The following is a 21045-nucleotide window of genomic DNA, read 5'->3' as shown; positions in this document are numbered from 1 at the left end:
GAATAGAGATTTTTTATTGTTGGGGATTAGACTATAGATAACCTTTGATTTGTGATACAACTCAAGACAAAAGATACAAGTAAATCAATCTTTGCGAATTGTTAAACACAATAATGTAAGAGTTTAGAGTGGACCTTCCTTGAAGAACAAACCCTAGGAACATAAAATCACAAGATATGATTTTATGTGAAACACCAAAGTTACAAGGCTTGACACAAATGAAGATTTGTTATCCAAAAATCTATATTCCTAGCCTTCTCTATGGAAATGATTGAAGCTACAACAATGGAATGAGATAGGGATACATAAGCTTTGATCCTTCATACAAGCCAAGTATTCTTGTTGAAGATCTTCGAGAAAACTAGTAATCTTGGAGATAGAGATAGAGAGAGAGAGAGAGAGATGTGAGTGATAAATTCACCAATAAACTCATATAAAGCACGTAAATAGTATAAGACCCTCATTAGACTCAACTACTGAGAGTAGAGGATTTAAATTTATGTTTTGGAGGTTATTTATGTAATTGTACTAAATTTCCATAACAGCCCATGCGACACATTGCATTGCACCAGGCGATGTATCGCCTATGACCATCCGATGCATCGCCTGGTCCGTCTCAGCCAAGGGTTTCAAGCTTTTGGTGACGCATCGCCTTCTAGGGGCAACGAATCGACAACGCCTCTGTTTTGGCACTCCAAGACTTGTCTCAAAATACCTCCACATGTTCCCAAACTTCTTGGGTACTCATATATACTCCAAATAAACATTTTTGACCCAAAAAAATTGATTTACAAATGCCTAGATTGAAAGTCAACTTTCACATGTTGACTTTTGTGAAATCGTTATTATTTTAGCACATCTTCATGCTTAAACAATTTCACCATGTATTTAACCAATATCAACACTATGTATGCTACTAGATCTAATTTTAGGATTATATATTGAATATGTATTTCGTTAAGCACGCTCTAGGAATGTATGATGATAGTTGTGAATATTAGAATTGTATACTTGGGATAGAATCTGGAAATGCAATGTTATGTATGCTTGTTTTTAATGTGATATGAATTGCAACCAACTTGGGCTAATTATAAATAGGAATAACCTCTAAATTGTAATAACATATAAAGTTTTTAAATCTAGTATTAAGAAAATATACATATATATAGTAATAATTGTATATACAGTTAAACGTCCTTTTTGGTCCCTACTCACTATGTGTAAGATTAATTGTGTATAAACGATATGATAACAACTCGAAAGAGTAAATTAATGTGCCAAAGATCTTTACATAAATATCTTTCAAATAATAATTATTAGCGAGCTCTTACTGTTATTGTTCTTAAAATTAATAACTTCGGGAGTTAGATATTTTCTTACACTAATACATGTATTCAATTATAACCTCTTAATTAAAATATAGTTAGTTTGGTCCCAAAGCTATTCTTATATAGATGTTTTACTGTATTTAATTAAACTCATACCTTCATATATGTAATATGTTTTTTCAAGATATTCACATTCCTTTAGGGATTATAACAGGTGAGGTATGGGTAAGTATTATGCTTATGCAGTAAAACATCTATATAAGAATAACCTCTATTTTATTATAAAAAAAAATTGTTCCCAATTTTGGCCAATCATAAATAAGAATAACCTCTAAAATGTAATTAGTTATACATTTTTTAAGTTCCACATTAAGAAAGTATACATCTACATAGTAATAATTATATATATAATGTCAAATATATATATATTATGTTATTTATTTGTATTCAAAGGTGAAAATCAAAGATTTATTCTGCATTTGAATTACTTGAATACTTTTAAATAAGTAATTGTTATTAGGGAAGTTTTATTGTTGTTGTTGTTGTTGTTGCTAAAGTTGATACTTTTGGATGTTTGGAAATCTTTTTATACCAATACCTCTATTTAGTTATAACATCTCAATTAGAATACAATAAGTTTAGTCCCAAAGTTATTCTTACATAGAGGTTTTAGTGTATATTCGATGACCTATCCAATATGAAAATCTCTATACCTGACCCTATTTTTTTTGCAAGTAAGGTACGGTGATTATCATAATAAGTATATTGTACCACTGAGTAACCCTACCCTATTAAAACTATATAAAAAAAATAACAATGTAACTATACTTATAAAATTAATTGAAATATAATATTACAAATAAGTTATATAAATAATTAAGCAATGTAGGATACTAAATACTAATATATAGCACCTATATTTATAAAAATAATTAAAATGTTGTAATATTGATAATTAAAAATAATTAAGTATTAAAGAAAGTAAATACTTATAGCACAGTATATATTATCTATACTTATAAAATTTATAAAAATTATAATATAATGTTGCATAGGATGAACAAATTTCAATCATCGTTGATTATGCAAAACACAAAAAGAAAGTAATTAGAAATAGAGATTTTGATTGTTAGGGATTTAAGGCTTTATACTTTCTAAATCAACAATGAATAATGAGAATAATTCAATATTACAAACCCGAGATGCTAATCAAGAAACTTATTCAAAGTATGAATGCAAATCTTGATAATCAAATAACCATATTCAAAGTATGAATGCAATTCATGATAATTAAAGATTAAGTGATTATAACATGAATTAAAAAAAATATTTAATCATCAATACTAACAATAATGAACAAAGTTAAAGAAGTAAATCACAATAGAATGACACAATTACAAAGTTAGGTTTTAGAGAGATACAACCTTTGAGTTGAGTAATTGATTCTTCAATTTCGGGGAGTATCTGAAGGCTTATACATGGAAAATATTGCTGTCCAAAATCTATATTCCAAGCCTTCCTTTAGTTTCTTCAAGTTTTACCAATGTGGAATGAGAAGTGAGATTTAATAAGCCTTGAAACTCATACAAGTCAAGCAATGATTGCTGGTTTTCTTTGAGAAAATTAATGTTCTTTGAGAGCTATAAGAGAGAAATGTTAGAGAGAGAATTGAAAAGTGTGATGAATACTTTCAATTCTAATAACCCTTATTTATAGAGTAGGCACCGTCATTAAGTCTAACCAATAGGATTAGAGCTTTTGAACACATCATTTTGGAGCTAAAACACATAACTGTACGGGCACGTCAAGCGATGCATCACCTGTAATGTCACTACTACAAAAAAGACTTTTTAGGACTCGCGGGGCGCGAGTCCTCTATTTGAGAGCCTTAAAAAACTAGGGTTTTTAAGGACTCGCATTGCGAGTCCTTAAAAGTTTTATTTTTTATTTTTAAAAAATTAATTTGTGGGTTTTGAATCCGGTGGCGGGGCTCCGGCGACGGTGGCGGCGCCACCATTAAAAGGTGGTGGTTTTGAAAACAAACTATTGGGTTTTAAATCCCAAGAAGCAAGGAGTATGGTGGTGGTGGTGGTTTAGCTCGTGGTGGCTTGAGGTGGCCGGAATATGCTCGAAAAGTTTGGGAGAAACCCATGACGACCGAACTTCAAGTGCTCCGTTGAGGGCCTTAGGCCGCGCATGAGGTCACCATCTCCGGGGGTCGGGGGTTTCGGGGGACGGCGCTTCCATTGAACTGACGCGTGGCGGTGGCCGGAGGTGGGACGGCAGCGTTCGGCGGTGGCACTTCGGGAGAGAGGGAGAGAGAGAAAGAACTTTGGGAGAGAGAGAGAGGGAACCAAGGAGAGAGAGTGAAAATGTGGGCTGTGTGATTTTTTTGGTTTTTTTTAATACATAATAATAAAACTTTTGTTAAAAAAAATTGGAGGGAATTTGAAATTTTTTAAAATTCAAAATTTTATGATACACATAAGTTTTTAGGACTCGCAACGCGAGTCCTAAAAAACTCCAGTTTTTTAAAATTCAAAATTTTATGATACACATAAGTTGCGAGTCCTAAAAACATTCTTTTAGGACTCACAACATGAGTCCTAAAAAACTCTAGTTTTTTAAAATTCAAAATTTTATGATACACATAAGTTTTTAGGACTCACAATGCGAGTTCTAAAAACATTCTTTTAGGACTCGCGTTGCGAGTCCTAAAAAGTCCAGGAGGTGTTTGTTTAAAAAAAACTCAAACTTTTAGGATACACATAGTTTTTAGGACTCGCTCCAGGAGACTTTTTTAGGACTCGCATTTATGTGAGTGTCCTAAAAAGGTGTTTTTGTAGTACTGTGTTTTGTCTCCTAATTCACTTTAGACGATACATTGCCTACAAGGTGGCAATGCAAAGCCATATAAGCAGGTGTAACTTCTCAAAAGTGATCTTAAACACCTCCAAATGCTTCCAAAAATTTTGGGCATACTTAGATACCTCATTGTATCACTTTAGCCCATAAAAGTCAATTATATATGCCTATTACAAAATCTCATATTTTTACTTCAAATTAAGTGAAAATCGTTAAGTATTTTGCACCATGATGTGTAAAAGACTTAACAATTATATTTAATCAATCTCAACAATCCCCCACTTGGTTAAATATAATACTTTCATTTTAACTTAACAGTTTTGGTGCATAAAATAAAGTATCTTTCGATTTGAACTTTACCTTAGTGAAAGTAGTACAAAGCCTTATCGAAGTCATTGATGTCTCAAATATTGAACCAAGTAATCCTAAGTGATAAGACTGGTAACACCTCTCACACCTCCACTTGATCATTCATTTCCCCACTTTTCTCACTTGGCACTCATATGGCCATATGCTCATCCATTTAATGAACTTACTGGCGAGAAACTTCAACTCCCATGAGAGGCGACACCACCTCTAAGTTCATATAGGTGAAGTTCATACAACATCTTTGCTAGCTTTAGAGATGCTTGTTGCACACAACTTAACTTCATTAAAAGTCATAGGCTTAACCGTCACTCGGTAGCAACCAACACTAACCATCCTTGGATGAAACTCATGATTATGTTAGTGTTGAAACTATACACTTATTAATGATTTGTTCTTACCCATTGAACTTTTGCCCTTGATGTTTAAAGTTTGGAGTTAGGTTGCTGCCATTGGTGAATATATTATTCTAGGAGTTTTAGTCACATCCCTCTTCGCAAGAGGTTTTGTAAATGGGTCCACTATAATCTCACTAGTTCTCACATATGAGAACGATATGATTCCATCATGAATCAATTGTCTCACACACTCATGTCTTAGACTTATATGTCTAGACTTCTCATTATATATGACACTATAGGCTCTAGATAATGTGGCTTAACTATCACAATGTATCAAGATCGTTGATAACTTTTCTAAATAATTTAGGATATCCACCATGAGATCCCTAAGCCACTCGGCCTCTTTGTTGGTTGATGCTAGAGCTATAAACTCAGCCTCCATGGTTAAGTGTGAAATACATTTTAATTTCTTTGAACCTTAAGAAATTGTTCCTCATCCGAGCATAAACACCCAACCAGTTGCGGAGAGATTATCTCCCACACTCGATATCCAAATTGCATCGGAATATCCCTCAAGTATCTTAGGAAACTTTGAATATTGGAGACTTAGCTTCTTGGTCCTCTCAAGGTACCTGAGAACTCTCTCAATTTCCTTCCAATGTTCGATATTTGGATTGCTAGAAACCTACTTAGGTTACTAGCCACATATGCAATATCCGCTCTTGTACAATGAGTTGTGTACATTAGACTCCCTATTGCACTTGCATACTCAAATTGAGCCACCACTATACCATTGTTATTTTCAAGCTTTGTGCTTGAATCAAATGATGTATTTGCCTCTTTGATTTTGAGATGACTAAACTTGTGAAGCACTTTTCTAAACATAGTGAGCTTGACTTAAGGCATAATACCCACTATTTATTCTCACTTTTATACCTAAAATGGTATCGACCTCTCCAAGGTCCTTCAATTCAAAAGTGGAAGATATAAACCTCTTTGTTTCTTATATTCCTTTCATCTCATTACTCAAAATCAACATATGGACACACCAAGATGACATAGCCATCACAAGTCTTAGAGTATAAGCACGTGTCTGCATTATTGTGTCTAAACCCATCTGAAATAGTGGCTTTATCAAATTTCTCATGTCACTGTTTTGGTGCTTGTTTCAATCCATACAATGATTTAACAAGCCTACACACTTTATGTTCATTTCCCTTTAGAACAAAACCTCCAGTTCATCCATATAGATCTCCTCGTCGAGCTCTCCATTTAGAAATGACATATTGACATCCATTTGATGAAAATAAAGGTTATATATTGATGATAAGGAAAATAAAACTCTTAGTGTGATTGTTCTAGAAACTAGTGCGTATGTGTCAAAATAATCGATTCCTTCATTTTGTTTAAACCCTTTGGCTACTAATCTAGCCTAAAAGGTTTGTAAGGTGCCATCGGAGTGACATTTCCTCTGAAATACCCACTTGAACCCAATTGGTTTTGAACCTTGTGGAAGGTCTACCAATTCCCATGTGTGGTTTGACATAATTGAATCCATCTCATCATTTATTGCCTCCTTCCAAAAAGTGAAGTCTCTGAAAGACATTGCTTCTTGGTAGGTTTTGGGATCATCCTCAAGTTGAAGAACCATAGAATATTTCCATGTGACTTCTTCAAGGTTTCCCTCTACTAAGTAGAGTGTCTCCACTTGAGAACATTTCTCATTTGATCCTAACTATTTAAGCCTTTGACGTCTCTGAGGTAGTATAGGCTGCTCATCAACCTTTGGATCTTTCTCCTCATAAGATTCTCTAACACATGTGGGTTCTTGAGAGTTGCTGTCACAATATAACATGTTCTCAAAGAACTCCACTTCTCTTGATTCAATTATCACATTAGGCTCCAATTATAATAGCCTATAAGCCTTGCTATTTGAGGCATAGCCTACAAATGCACACTTCATGGCCTTTGGCCCTTTTAGGTTCCATGTTCTTCTAATAAGAAAGGTACTCCTATACTTTAAGATAGCCTAAGTTAGACTTCTTTCCTCTCCATAACTCATATGGAGACAACTTGCACTTTTTAAGAGGAATTCAATTCAATATATGACACAGAGCTATAACTCACTTTAACATGTAAAAATATAGAGTTAATCATCTCAAGATATGTCATATTCTTTCTTTCAACTATTCCATTTTGTTGTGGAGGGTATGGTACACTGCATTCCTGTAATAATACCATGATTGTTATAAAACTCATTAAAATCTTTTGAAAAATATTCACCACCTCTATCACTTCTAAGATTCTTAATTTTTCTTTCCAATTGATTTTCTACTTCAATTTTATAGATTTTAAATGCATTAAATGCCTCATACTTACTCTTAAGCAAATACACATAAGTATACCTAGAACAATCATCTATAAAAGTTGTGAAGTATCTATTTTCTCCTCTAGTCAACATGTCATATAATTCACATAAATCATAATGTATTAAATCTAGCAAGATTGAACATCAATCAATACTTGGAAAATATTTCTTAACCAGTTTAGATTTAATACATAGTTCACATTTATCATTCTCATTCACATCACAATTAATTAATCAATATTTAACAACTCTTTTAATTGCGTTATAACCTATATGAGCAAGTCTATTATGCCACAAAGTAATAGAACTATAATTAATCACATTACAAGAATTAGATGTCATATTATTATCGTCATTATCAAGAGTAAAAGGTTTGATCATCTCATCACATGAATAATCAATTCCCACAAAAGTGCCCAATTTAGTCAAAATAAGTTTATTGGATTCAAACTTCATTTTGATATCGGATTTACTCAATCTACTTCCACTTATAATGTTTTTATTCTTATTGGTAACATAGACAATATTAGTTAGGGTCACTTTCTTTTCCTTAGGGAAATACAAGTCAATGCAACCCCTTCCAAGTACCTTGGATCTGTTTTCATTTCTAATTTGGCTTCAAGTCCCTCCTTTGCACTTTCAAAGGTTTTGAAAAAAGTTTTGTCTTAGGTTGCATGAATGGTGGCACAAATATTATACCACCATACTTGCACCTTTCCTTGGGTTGCATTAACTTCACTCAAGGTTGCAATGATCTTAACATCAATTGCATTGCCATGTTTACCTTCCCTTAAGATTGCATTTCACAACAAGAACAACTGGCTACAACGACGACATCTATTGCGACAACAAAGAAGTCGGCAGTGAATGTAGGCAAATTCCACGAAGTAATGATTTTTTAAAATTTATTTAAAATATTGAGCAACATCAACGACATGTCGTCGCTGTAGCGATCAATGAACAGATGGCCAGCCTCTCTAATTTCTTGGCACCCTACAGCGAGGACATGTTGTCATTGTAGGGTTTTGGGAAATTGGAGGACACCTAAGGCGGGTAAATGAAAATTAAACCAAAACTAATTGACTCTATAGCGACAATATGTCGTCACAGTAGAGTATCGGAGAAAAAGGGAGGGAAAACTAGATTCCCCTCCATAAAATCTAATCTATAGCGATGACAGATCGTCGCTATAGACCCCGAAAAAAATGGAGGGAAAGTTGACAGCAAAAATTGGTTGTCATTTTTTCGTCCTCTATACCGATAACGCCGTCGCTATAGGGTCTCAAAACGTTGGGTGAAACGTTTCGTTTGCTGTCTATAGTGACGATATGTCGTCGCTATAGATAAAAAATGAAGGGAAAGTTGACCATAAAAAATCAACTATCAAATTTTGTTGTCTATAGCGACGACAGGTCATCGCTATAGTGTCCATGTATGATAATTGAATCAGTGCATGTACTGTTTCATTGTCTATAGGGTCCAAGTATGGTCACTGAAATGGTGCATTTACTATACATCGACAACTTACTTATTCTCTATAGCGACCACATGTCGTCGCTATAGAGACCATCAATATAACTTCCCAGGCGTCGTCTTCCCCATTTTTTTCCTTCTATGAAAAATCACAGAGAGCGAGAAATGTTCTACCCGTCACCTTCCACCGCCCCACGGTGTCCCAGCTCCGTTTTGGGACCTCTCTACTACCCCACTGTTGTTCTTGGCCATCCTCCTCCCTATTTTTCTCTGAAAAGGATTTTTTTTATTAATATTTGTAGTTATTTAATTTTTGGTAAAAATGATATTTTGATGTTTGTTTTTCTTCTTTTCTTTTTTTAGATAGCAAAAAAATCCGCGCCCTCTGTGTTGCTCAAATTGTAGAGATCCTCCCTTTGGTATGGTTTTTAATTTTTATATAGGTTTGGTGAATGATGAATGTATTGATGTATGGTTAATTCATATTTTATAGTTGTATTTTTTGTTATTTTAGAAAGTGTTATTTTTTTTTTCAAGAGTCGTTTTAAAGACTTAAAGGATTATTAGAAGTATATTTGTTTGTTAATTTGATTAATTTTTTGTTTTTTGAAGATGAAAATTGTATATATATATATATATATGTTTTAAGAAAATGATGAAGGTATGTTATAAAAAAATGTTAGGTTAGATGATATATATATATATTTTAAAGTTGCATGATAGGTTAGATAAATTCATGTTAAATGTTTAATGTTATTTAAGATTATTGTTTATAAAGAAACGTTGGTGAATTTATTGATAAATTCATGTTAAGATTTTGTATTATTTATTTATGATATGTTTTTTGTTGTTGATATGAGAATTTAAAAGATTTTATTTAATTTTATGTATGTTTTGGGATTGATTTTGTAGTTTTTATTCAGATTTTAATTTTTGGGATAGGTTAAATTACAACTGTTATGCTATCGAAATAGTAGATTTAGAAAATCTAAATTTAATTTTAAAGCTAGTGTTATACCCTTTTTTAATTAATTTTAAAGAAAATTAATCAAATAATTTATAAAGCAATGAAATATATAATTAATTAAGTTAAATTTACTCTTAAAAGTAAGTGGAAATGAAAATAATAATTTTGCAAGTATAAAAATTTATTGTTATTTCCATATTTTAATAAAAAGTAGAAATTAAAATAATAATTTGATAATTATTAAATAAATTAATAATAAAATTAATAAATTTATGATTAAATATTTGTTTATACGATGAAATTTTATAATATATTCATAAAATTTGATAATATATATTCGTAAAATTTAATTATTTATTCATAAGATTGAATAAAATATCATAATTACTTTAAAAAATTAGTACTTTGGTGATAAAAAAATTATTACCAAATAAATGTAGTTTTTATTATTATCACATTATGATAATTTATTCTTCACTTAAAGCAATTATGATGATTAATAAGAGTTGGATAGCCAATAGACGGCGTAACTCTGATGAGTTTTGGAATGGTCTACAAACATTTATACAAATGGCAAGAATCATGTAAATTCTTCTAGAGAATTGAGGTTCCCTTGCAATCAGTGTATGAATATGCTGAATCAGAAACTAGATGTGGTGGAGGCTCACATACACATATATGGGATTCTTAATCGATATGTAGAGTGAACTTACCATGGTGAAGTTGATATTCCTCCAGTAGTGGACGACATGGCTCCAATGATAGATGAGATGATTGACATCATCGAAGTTGTTATTGGTTAAGAAGACAATAACGAAGAACATGTAAATAAAGGATTTTAAGATGGTGGTAACAATAGTGCTGAGAATCAATCTGACGCATATTTCAAGAGGTCAAAGTTGAGTTATACCCTGGTTGTACTTAGTTATCTTCCTTGAACTTCTTGGGGAAGATGTTGCACATGAAGGTAATGAATAAATGAACAAATAGTTCATATGATGAAGTTTTTGAAATTTGCATTCCCGAAGGAGAATAAGATTCCGACTTCATACTATGAATCTAAGAAAAAAAATTAGGAAGTTAGGGTTAGGTTATCAATAAATTCATGCTTGCAAGTACGATTGTTGTTTCATCTGGAAAGATCATTCCCAAAAACAGAGTTGTCTTGTATGTGGTGAGAGCAGATGGATTGACAAAGACACAAATGGGAAAAAAGTCGCCCAGAAAGTGTTGCGATACTTTCCTTAGACTCCTAGGCTCAAGCATCTTTATGGTTCAAGGCACACAAAAAAGGATATGACTTGGCATAGTACGGAGCGATCGAAATAAGATGATTTGATGCACCATCCTGTTGATGGGGGTGCTTGGAAAAAAATTGATTCCAGATATCCAAATTTTGCCAAAGAACCCAGAAACATTCAATTGGGTTTGGCTGCTGATTGTTTTAATCCATTTGGTAATATGAGACTGTCTTAAAGCATGTGGCCAGTAATATTATGCACATACAATATGTGTTGGTATTAAATGATCAAATCAGTACGCAGTGGAATATGTGGACCTATTTTAATAAATTTTAATATCAGCCAGGATCATACACATATATAAATATTAAATCAAATACAAATTGATCAAGGATTACCTCTTGTAGTCTATCAAGTGTCCTTGGGTCTTTTTATATAAATCAACGATCTTCCTATCTAGTGTTCTGAGATCTCACACTCTGATCTTCCAAACCAATCCTCAAATGTAGTACACCAAAAAAAAAAAATTTGTTGATAAAATTTTGTGTTTTATTTTATTTAAGAGTTAAGTGTGGTGAATTTTTTTTTTAAATGTTTGTTTATTTTATTTAATTGTTTGTTTGCTTATTTAATTTTTTGTTATTTTATTTAATTGATAGAATTGTTGGTAGAATTTTTGTGAAATTAGTTGTTAAATGATAATTATTTATTTTTATTTTAAAATGTGATTATGTGAGTTTTGTTTGTATGCACTAAGGTGCATGGTAGGTAGTAGTGCACCCTAGTGATTTAGTGTGTGCAAGTGCATGGTAGCATGGTGCACATGTGTAAAATTTTCCACACACTTGATACTTTCCTTATATTAGATTTTATTTAATTAATTGAGGAAAAAATAATAAAATAAATAAAATAAGAAAGGAAAATAAGATGGTGGACGTGTGGCTTAGAATGGGAAAGGAAGATGTTTATTTCTATATATTTTATTACTCAAATAAATTAAAAAATAAGGTGATAAATGTAATTTTGGGAAAGGAAGTGATCATCATTTATCTCCTATCAATTGTGATAAGAACAAATAATGAAAATTAAAAGAAAATAAATAGAATTAGGAAACTTACTTTTTTCTTTTGATTAGGTCATTATGGGAGAATTTGGATAAAGAGGGAATGGAAGAGGGGAAGAGAATTATGCTCATTCAACCCCACGGCTAGAGAGAGAGAGAGAGAGAGGCGTGAAAGAGAGAGAAGGAGGAGAAGAAAGGAAGAAGAAGAAGAAGAGGTCAAGCTTGGGTATGAGTCTTGTGTTTATTTTATGATTCCTCCTTTTAATTCTAGTATGATCATTAGGGTTGTTTCTAATTGTTAGTGTTTATCTTCTTCTCCATCTTGATTCTTGAAAAAACTAGGGTATTTAAGAGAGGTTGCTTTTTGGGTGTTGGTTCTTGTGTTCTCTCAAGGAAGGTATTAGATTCCTCTCTCTACACATGTATTGGTTTTGATTTCTTTGGGATTAAGAGTTTATGAATTGTAATAAAAGGTTGTTAGTGTTCCTATTTTTTTGCTGGTGGTGTGTTATTGTGATCATGCGTGAAGGATTTTTTTTTTTTTTTTTTGTGGTTTAATGCATGAAGGGGATTTATAGTTGTTTTGCCATGTATGCTGATTTATGATATTTCATGATAGTGCTCATGTGGGTTTCGGCCTATGCATGTCTATGGGTTCCCCATGTTTTATGTTTTTGTGATTTTCAATATGTTAGATCCATGTTCTACGACCTATGTAATTTTGGTGTAATAATAATTTGGACTTTTGATGGTTGGATCCATGAAATTTGATAAGGGTGTATATGAGATTATTTATTAATAAATTATGGTATGCATGAAAAATGATAGGAACATGTTAGGTTTAATATAAAGGCATATATGAATATTGGTGTTTATGTTATTAATGTATGTTGTAATTATTATTTTGTTGGGTTGCATGTATGAACTCACTGGAAATAGAATAAGGTTTTGTAAGGTTGTAATTGAATATGAGTTAGTTATTTTTCTTTGAATTATTTGTATAATAAGAGCATGTTAGGATTTGTGATTTATTTGTGTTAATTAGACATGTATGACTTTGTATTAATTTTGTGAGGCATGAGGTAAAAGATAAAATTCATGATGATTTATGCTTGTTGATTTTGTGATCAATTTGTGAAAAGAATGATGAAATAATGATATGCATGCATAAGAAATGTGTCTAATGATATGTGGTATTTGTGAGAATAAAATGGTGTTTTAATTCACACTTAAAATGATAATTTTGCACAAATAATTACCTTCGGTTTTCTTTTATATATTTTGATGAAAATATGAGTTTTAAAAATGAAGGAATGGTGATTTTATGATAAATTTGATTGTTGGAATTTTTGTTAAAAAAATGTAAAGTGTGTTTCAATAAAAGGAATTTTATTAGTATTTTGAAATAAATTAATACCCTAAACTATGGTAAAATTAAAAGTGGTATTTTTAATATAATATGAGTGGTTATTTTACAAGTTATGATTTTTCTTTAATTTTATTAAGAAAAATGATGAATTTAATTCACTTGTGATGTTTAAATATATTGAATGGTGGCTGAAAGTTTAGTTTAATAAGTTTAAAATAATTATTTGATTTTCACATATGAATTTATTTTACACAAAATTAAGTCTTAAAATAATTCAAGCAAAATATATTTTTCCTACACCTAAAACTTATATTTTTCTCACATCAATTATGTAATTCTATTAACTTAAATTAAATTGTTATTTTCTAAGGAAATATGATAATTTTAAGTATTTTATATAATTTCAAGCCTTTGTTATTTCTTTGTAATTTGAAAATAATAAATGGGTTTATAATTTTTAATGGCTAAATAAAATTATTTTTATGAAATAAAAATAATGTCTTGGGAGATTTAATTAACCTAGTAATTTTAGGAAGATAAATAATGGTAAACAAAACATGCTATAAGTTTATTATTTTGAATACGATAGAAGTAAGATGCGTAGAATTATCGTTTTAAACGCTACATTTACGCAACATTCCCACATATGCATGTTGCATGCAAATTCACTTTTACATCCAAAATTATGTCTATTATGAAACCATGTAGTTTTTATAGAAAAATCATGCCTGCAATATAAGTAGAATGTGCATTATTCTTTTATGACCTTATGTATAACTATGCATATTTGTATGTTGTGAGTAACTCTCACCATGTGTGCATGGCCCATGCACACATGAGTTATATGAATGGGCAATATAGTGTCTATGTGAAGCTAAGGAATGTTATTTTGATATAGGCTCGTTGAGAAGTTCTCGTTTTACTTTGCTTGGACATGAGGTAAGGAAGTTAGATAAAATTTTGCTTATTAATGCTATGAATGGTAAGATTGTTTGTATGAAAGTGTTATGATGCTTTGCGCTATGAATTATGAAATGCTTTATTATGATGATGTGATTGGAATGTATGATTGTTGTATGCTATGAATGGATGTTAGCGTGATGAACGTGACACATCAAAAAGGGGTTTCTAAGGATATGAAGATGTAACCCGAGTTACTAAGGATATAAAGACGTAGCTCAAAAGACTGACGCACCGAGGATATTCAAGGACCAGAGATCTTGTTTACCTCAAAGGGTGACATGGACAAGTTAGCGGGCCATGTTCACAAGGAAATGTTTATGATGATGTTATGATGTTTTGTTAGATGATGCTATGATGTTTATGGTATGATGACGTTATGATGTTTATGGTATGATGATGGTGTTAATGATGATGTGAATATGTTTATGTTTATGATATTGGCGCCATATTAACAATAATGTTATGATTTATAAAGATGAATGAAGGTGTTTGTGATTTGTTGTATCTTACTTGTTTGTTGTTTGTACTTTCTTACTGGGATTTTAGCTCACTCTCTTACTTTTCCTTCCAAGTAGCAAATAGGTTTCTCTATGGCACGCGTGGTGATGTGGGGGCATCCAATGGACGAAAAACGATCAATTAAAACGCCATTTATCTTTTAATAATATTATGTTTAATGGGACTTTTCAAACTTGTCAGGGGGACTTGAACTTTTGGTTGTTTTAGAACTTTGCATGAAAACTGATATTTTCTTTTAAAACTATTGGGTCCAACTTGCATGTTTTTAGCAAGACCCTACTTAGATTTTATATTAAGTGACTTTTCTCTCCTAAACCTATGAACATGTGAATGTTTTACAAAGCATTAGACTAGGGCGTTTTGCATCAAACACACAAGGACATGTGTGGGCACGTAGGATTCAAAAGGTTGATTTATGTGACTCCCTAGATGTACTCAACACATGAGATCTAGAGAATTTTTGATAGAGATAAAGTTTAGAATAGTTTTAAGGTCTAGAGAAAACTATCACTTAAAGAGAGAGTTTGTAATTTTATGATTCAAAATAGTAATAATTCATTATTATGAAAGTTACGCACTATCAGACTTATAAAGATATTTAATCTAATTAAATAATCTTTATTTAATTAAAATATAATTCAAATTAAAAACTGATTAGATATTTTCTTTAATTATTTGTTTAAATCATATTTAAAAAGAATAAATTTGAAATTCAAAATTAAAATCTCATGGATAAAAATCCCTAATGCTAGGTGCCACACACTATACTGTACAGTGTGTGTCACCCAGCCCTATTAGGGTTGCCCTAATTTTCTCATTTGTTTATTTAATCAACTTTTAAGACAAGATATTTATCCCAACATAAATATCAATTAATTCAAATTTAACTTTATCTTTGTTGACGGTGAGAACTCGTCAACTAAGTTGAGTTGGAAAAAATTATCAAGTAAAGATAGTCAATGAAAAAGCTGTAGAAATTTAAGTAATAACTCAAGAACAATGACAGAACAACAATGGAGAAATCAATCTTTCATTCACTCTCAAGCGCTTGCTACAGTAAATTTTCCAACCCCCTCCCATGTGGGAGAGGGGTCCTTTTTATAGTAGGCTCTGACGGCCTGGGATACATGGTGGTCCAGGAGACCAAGTGGTACATAAGTACTCTGCCAGGAGAGTGGCTTCAGAAGCTGAGGTCGTGCACCCAGTACAGGGGCAGGCGTCAGGAGGATATCTCCACTACTTGTCCGTACTCATGTCAGCGAAGTGGGGAAAGACATAGTGGCGCAGGTGGTAGTGGTGTCTACTCTGACTCCTGGCCGTAGACGTACGGGCCACAACTCTTATTCCAGCACTCCCACTCCCCCACTGGTACGGGTGTCCGTACTCCACGTACAGGGTCTTAGCGGCCGTACCCAGTACTAGATCGTAAAAGCAGGTTCCATTCGATTCGTACTGGAGCCTCTGAGCGTTGGGGTCTCAAGGTATAGGGAACGGGACCCTTGGTGCGTGTAATGGTCGCAAGGTATAGGGAACGGGCCTTGCTTGCAAGGTGCTGGGACGCCGGGCCTCGCATGCATGGCCGAGATGGGCCTCACGTGGGCGAGGCGCGAAGCTGAGACGGGCCTTGCGCGCATGGCCGAGGCTGAGCACAAGAAGGGCCTCGCGTGGGCGAGGCGCGAAGCCGAGACGGGCCCCGCGCACATAGCCGAGGATGGCCTCGCGTGGGCGTGGTTCGACGCCGAGAAGGGCCTCGCGTAGGCGAGGCGCGAAGCTGAAACGGGCCTCACGTGGGCGTGGTGCGACGCCGAGAAGGGCCTCACGTGGGAGAGGCAAAACGCTGAGACGGGCCTCGCGTCCATGGCCGAGGGTGGGCCTCGCATGGGCGAGGCGCGAAGCCGAGACGGGCCCTGCGCGCATGGCCGAGGATGGTCTCGGGTGGGTGTGGTGCGACGCCAAGAAGGGCCTCGCGTGCATGGCCGTGGGTGTCCTCGTGCCTAGGCGCGTCTTGGATCTTATATGGGCGCGGAATATTGAGCGTCCACACTTTCCCCCCAATCTAGGAGAGGACCTTTTGGTGCTCTTGTAGACTATTCACCTTGATTCTTATAAATAGGCCTTCATGCATGGCCTAATATTTTCACCTTACTTCCTTGGCTTAGTGGTTTGGAGAACCCTTCCTTTTTCAAGAGGTAAGGGGTTCAATCCCTCACAACCTCACTTTTGCCTTACTTCCTTTTGGGGTATCTATTTGGTGGCTAACACATCTTTCTGGTCTATTCTTGCAGACGCGTACCTTCGACCCTTTGGTGCTTTTTGGCCCTCGACCTCCTTTCGACCTCGACAACACTCCATCTTATCTGCTTGAGGTATATATATATATATATTTTTTTTTTACATTCATCGGGTCCAAATTAGCATTACTCAGAATGGGATACCTTAGCCTGAGCTTGTAGTGAGTTTGACCATATGCATGCCCCTCTTTTTTATACCCTGTAGTGGGCCATTTAGGACGTTTGCATCTGGAGATATTAAGCCTATTCCTTTGTGTTTTGTAGCCATCCCCTCATTTATACGTGAACCCCTTTTCGCTTTCGGGACGAGGTTTCATGGCCAGTGACAGCCCGTCCGACATACCCCCGGGGGCTGAGTTTATTGACCTGTCCTCAGACTCAGAGTCCCCTGAGGGAAACCCTCACCAGGACTATGACTCCTTAAGGCAGGCCCGCATCCGCTACCTTGAGTACATGGCTGAACTTAGGCGTAAAATTTGGGTGGTGAAGAGCGAAATTGACTCGGTGTCGAGAGGAGACGGAGCACCTCCCCCCCCCCCCCCCAGACCTTAGTGACCATGTAGCGAGCCTTAGGATGACCCTTTTTGAATTGCAGTGGGAGTTAGAGTTTATGGAGGGACACCTTCCGCCCGAACCTCCCAACCCATCCTCGCCTGATGACGGTCATGGGGCTGCTACCGCTTCTCCTCAGCCCCTAGTCTCAGTTTTTCCTAGCTCAGCGCTTCCGCCGCCGCTCCCTCGATGGAAAACTCTTGCTAGGAAGAAAAAATGGAGGGTCAAGTGTTCTGTCTCTTCCTCACATTTTTCTTTTGGTTTTGTAGATATGTCGAAGGCACGTCGCCAGGTATCTATCCAGGAACAGGACGACGCTCCTTTACTGGCGTCCGAGCTGGTGTCGCATGTGTCCGCGAATAAATTGAAGGAAATAGTGAAGCACTATCGTGTTCCCCCAGAATACGCCTTATATGCTCCTCAGGAGGCATGCTGGGCCGACCGCCCTAGGAAGGGTCTTGTGGCTTTGAGCGAACACATTTTGAAGGCAGGTGGCACCATTCCCTTGCACCCATATTTCGTAGCGGTCCTTAACTACTTCGACCTGGCCCCCCTTCAGCTGTCGCCCAACAGTTGGTTGACCCTAAGTTGCCTTTTTGTGGCGTTCATGGAACTGGCTAACCGTGCTCCTATGGCGCAGGAGGTGCACTTCCTGTACAACCTCATGGGATCCCCCAAGTCCAAGGGCTTCTTCTATCTGTAACAGGCTAATAACGAGCTCCCCTTGATAGAAGGCTCAGTGTCCAATACGGGGTCTTGGAAGCAAGATTTTTTCTTTGTGGAGGGCCCTCTCTCTGTCTGTGAACACTTCCGCGCCACCCCCAGTAAGTACCCTGGTCCTTCTTTTCTTCTTATTAGAACTTACTGTTTTGTACTCACGCTTGCACTGACATTGGCGTGGATCATGCAGAGCAGTTTGCGGTTCCTTCGGTCATCGGGACGGAGGCGGAGGCCGTGAATGGCCTCATTAATGCTGACTCTGCCATGAAGAAGGTGTCATTCTTATTCACCGTGGCAAATCTCAACCGCCACTAGTTGTCCCCGGTCTCAGACCCCAAGCTCCTGTGGTCGATTCCTGGGTCTAAGAAGACAATGGCTGCGCCGGCCGAGCCTTTCCCAGATGAAGGTGAGGCTGAAGAGGAGCTGGGGGAAGCCCCCCTTGAAAGCTAGGGACCTCATCAGCGATCCTTGTCCCCCGGGGGATGCCCCCCTTATGACTCCTATGACTAGGGCATGGCCTTCCAACCTCAAGACCAGCATGTCGCACCGGGGTGTTATGTATCCCCTGGCCCTGAGGGCTACGACACCTTCCCTCAGGCTCCTCTCGACCCTGGGTCATCGGGGGCTTATTACGCCAACCTTGCGGAGCCCCCCTCTGATCTACCAGAGCCTCAGTTTTCCGCCTTCACCACGCCCCCTCCCGCTTCGGCAAGCGGGTCATCTGTCCCCATACAGCCAGGTGCCCCTGGTACGGATGGGGAGCCTTGGGTGACTCGGATGGCAACGTCCTACGGACAGCGATACACCCAACTTGCCTCGAGCCTCCCTGTATCCAACTAGACTGGCCTTGGGAACGTGACTCAGTCGGACCTTGGGGAGAACCTAAGGCGCTCCATGACTTGGGTGAGTCCCCATTATGTATAGGTGTTTATGCATATATATGTATATATATATATATTTTGTCACTTATTGTTGTTGTTAACTTTCTTGTGCAAGCCTATACTGTGGCTTTGCGGTTTGCCGACTCGGCTGGCCATCTCTCTGTGTCGTGCACCGAGAGGGATCATCTTGCGGCACAGGTTCAAGATCTTGAGAAAGAGCTTAATGAAACCAAGGCTAAGTTGTCAAAGGTCCGGACCAAATTTTCCAACTTTCTACTAAAGAGGAAGGAAGTAAGGGCCAAGACCAAGGGGCTACAGGACAAGGTTACCAGCTTGGAGCGTGAACTCCAGGAGGCCAAGGCCATCGCGGCCACGTCACAGCAGAGAGTTACCCAATTGGAGGCCGAAGTTGAGGCCCTCAGGGCCGAGCTTTAGTCTTCGCAGGAGAGAAATGCTTCCTTGGAGGCGGAGAGGGCTACCACCGAGCGCAGGTCCATAGACCGTGCCCTTTACAATGTGTGGAGGCAGGATCCTAATTTCGATTTCACTTCTTTCGGTGAGCACGCCGTTGCTCGAGCGGCCATGTGGAGTGCCCACGGTAGGAGGCCCTGAAGTAGTTATTTCATAACATTTGCCAGCTAGCCCTCCGTGGGTGTATGCTCACTTCCTTCTTTTCTCTTCAAGCATGTCCAAGCTCTCGGCCAGAGCTATGCGGTTGGCCTAGTCTCCGTACGCCTGTACCCTGAGGGACTCAACCTTCATCTCAACCGGGAGTACGGCCTCGCATCCGTAGGCCAAGGAGAATGGGGACTCCCCAGTGGTCGTGCGTGGGGTGGTTCTGTAAGCCCACAGCACATTTGGTAGCTCCTCTACCAAGGCTCCCTTCATCTTTTCTAGCTTTGCCTTCAAGTTCTTCTTAAGGACCCTGTTTATGGCCTCCACCTGTCCATTGGCCTGTGGGTGCACGACCGCGGAGAAACTTCTCCTTATGCCCCTTCCCCTACAATACTCCTCGAAAGCTCCCCCCTCGATCTGGGTACCGTTGTCAGAAATAATTTTATAGGGTACTCCATATCTACAAACAATGAATTTGTTGACGAAAGAGGTGATGTGCGTGGCTGTTATCTTCACGAGGGGTTCTGCTTCTACCCACTTAGTGAAGTAGTCCACTGCTACCACCGCGTATTTCGCTCCACCCCTGCCTGCAGTAAGAGCGCTGATCAAGGCTATCCCCCAGATAGCGAAGGGCCAAGGGCTGGTCATGCTGGTCAATTCACTTGGGGGTTTCCGAGGGTAGTTAGCGTGCCTCTGGCATTTGTCGCATTTCATGGCAAAGTCATGTGCATCTTTCTCCATGGAGGGCTAGTAGTATCCTTGTCTCATGGCCTCCCTAGCCGTGGAGCGTCTGCACTTGTGGTTGCCACACTCTCCCTCGTGTATCTCATGCAACACTTTCAACGCCTCCTCCCCTTCCATACATCACAGGAGTGGCATGGAGAACCCCCTCTTGTATAGAACCCCTTCTACCAAGGTGTATCTAGCAGCCTTGTACACCAACCTCCGGGACTCGTTTTTGTCAGCAGGCAGGGTTCCTTCCTCCAGGTAACTCTTAATCGATTCGATCCACGACTCCTTCGGGGCACTAATCATACGCACGTCCGCATCCCCGATGCTGGGTTTGGGCAAGTACTCCACGGGTATCGACTCCAAGACATCACCGTCCCTGGTGGAAGCCAGC

General features: G+C 37.0%; 1 long non-coding RNA gene across 1 annotated transcript; it reads left to right on the top strand.

Annotated features, from left to right (window-relative positions):
- The first annotated feature begins 12035 nt into the window (after window positions 1-12035).
- On the top strand, window positions 12036-14334 carry LOC133780635 (uncharacterized). The gene is made up of 3 exons (XR_009869465.1): window positions 12036-12238; window positions 12355-12409; window positions 14280-14334. It is a non-coding gene; the product is annotated as an uncharacterized LOC133780635 (long non-coding RNA).
- The last annotated feature ends 6711 nt before the right edge of the window (window positions 14335-21045 follow it).

Source organism: Humulus lupulus, chromosome 5 (genome assembly GCF_963169125.1).
Source record: "Humulus lupulus chromosome 5, drHumLupu1.1, whole genome shotgun sequence".
NCBI lineage: Eukaryota > Viridiplantae > Streptophyta > Magnoliopsida > Rosales > Cannabaceae > Humulus > Humulus lupulus.
This window is presented reverse-complemented; position numbering and strand designations above follow the sequence as displayed.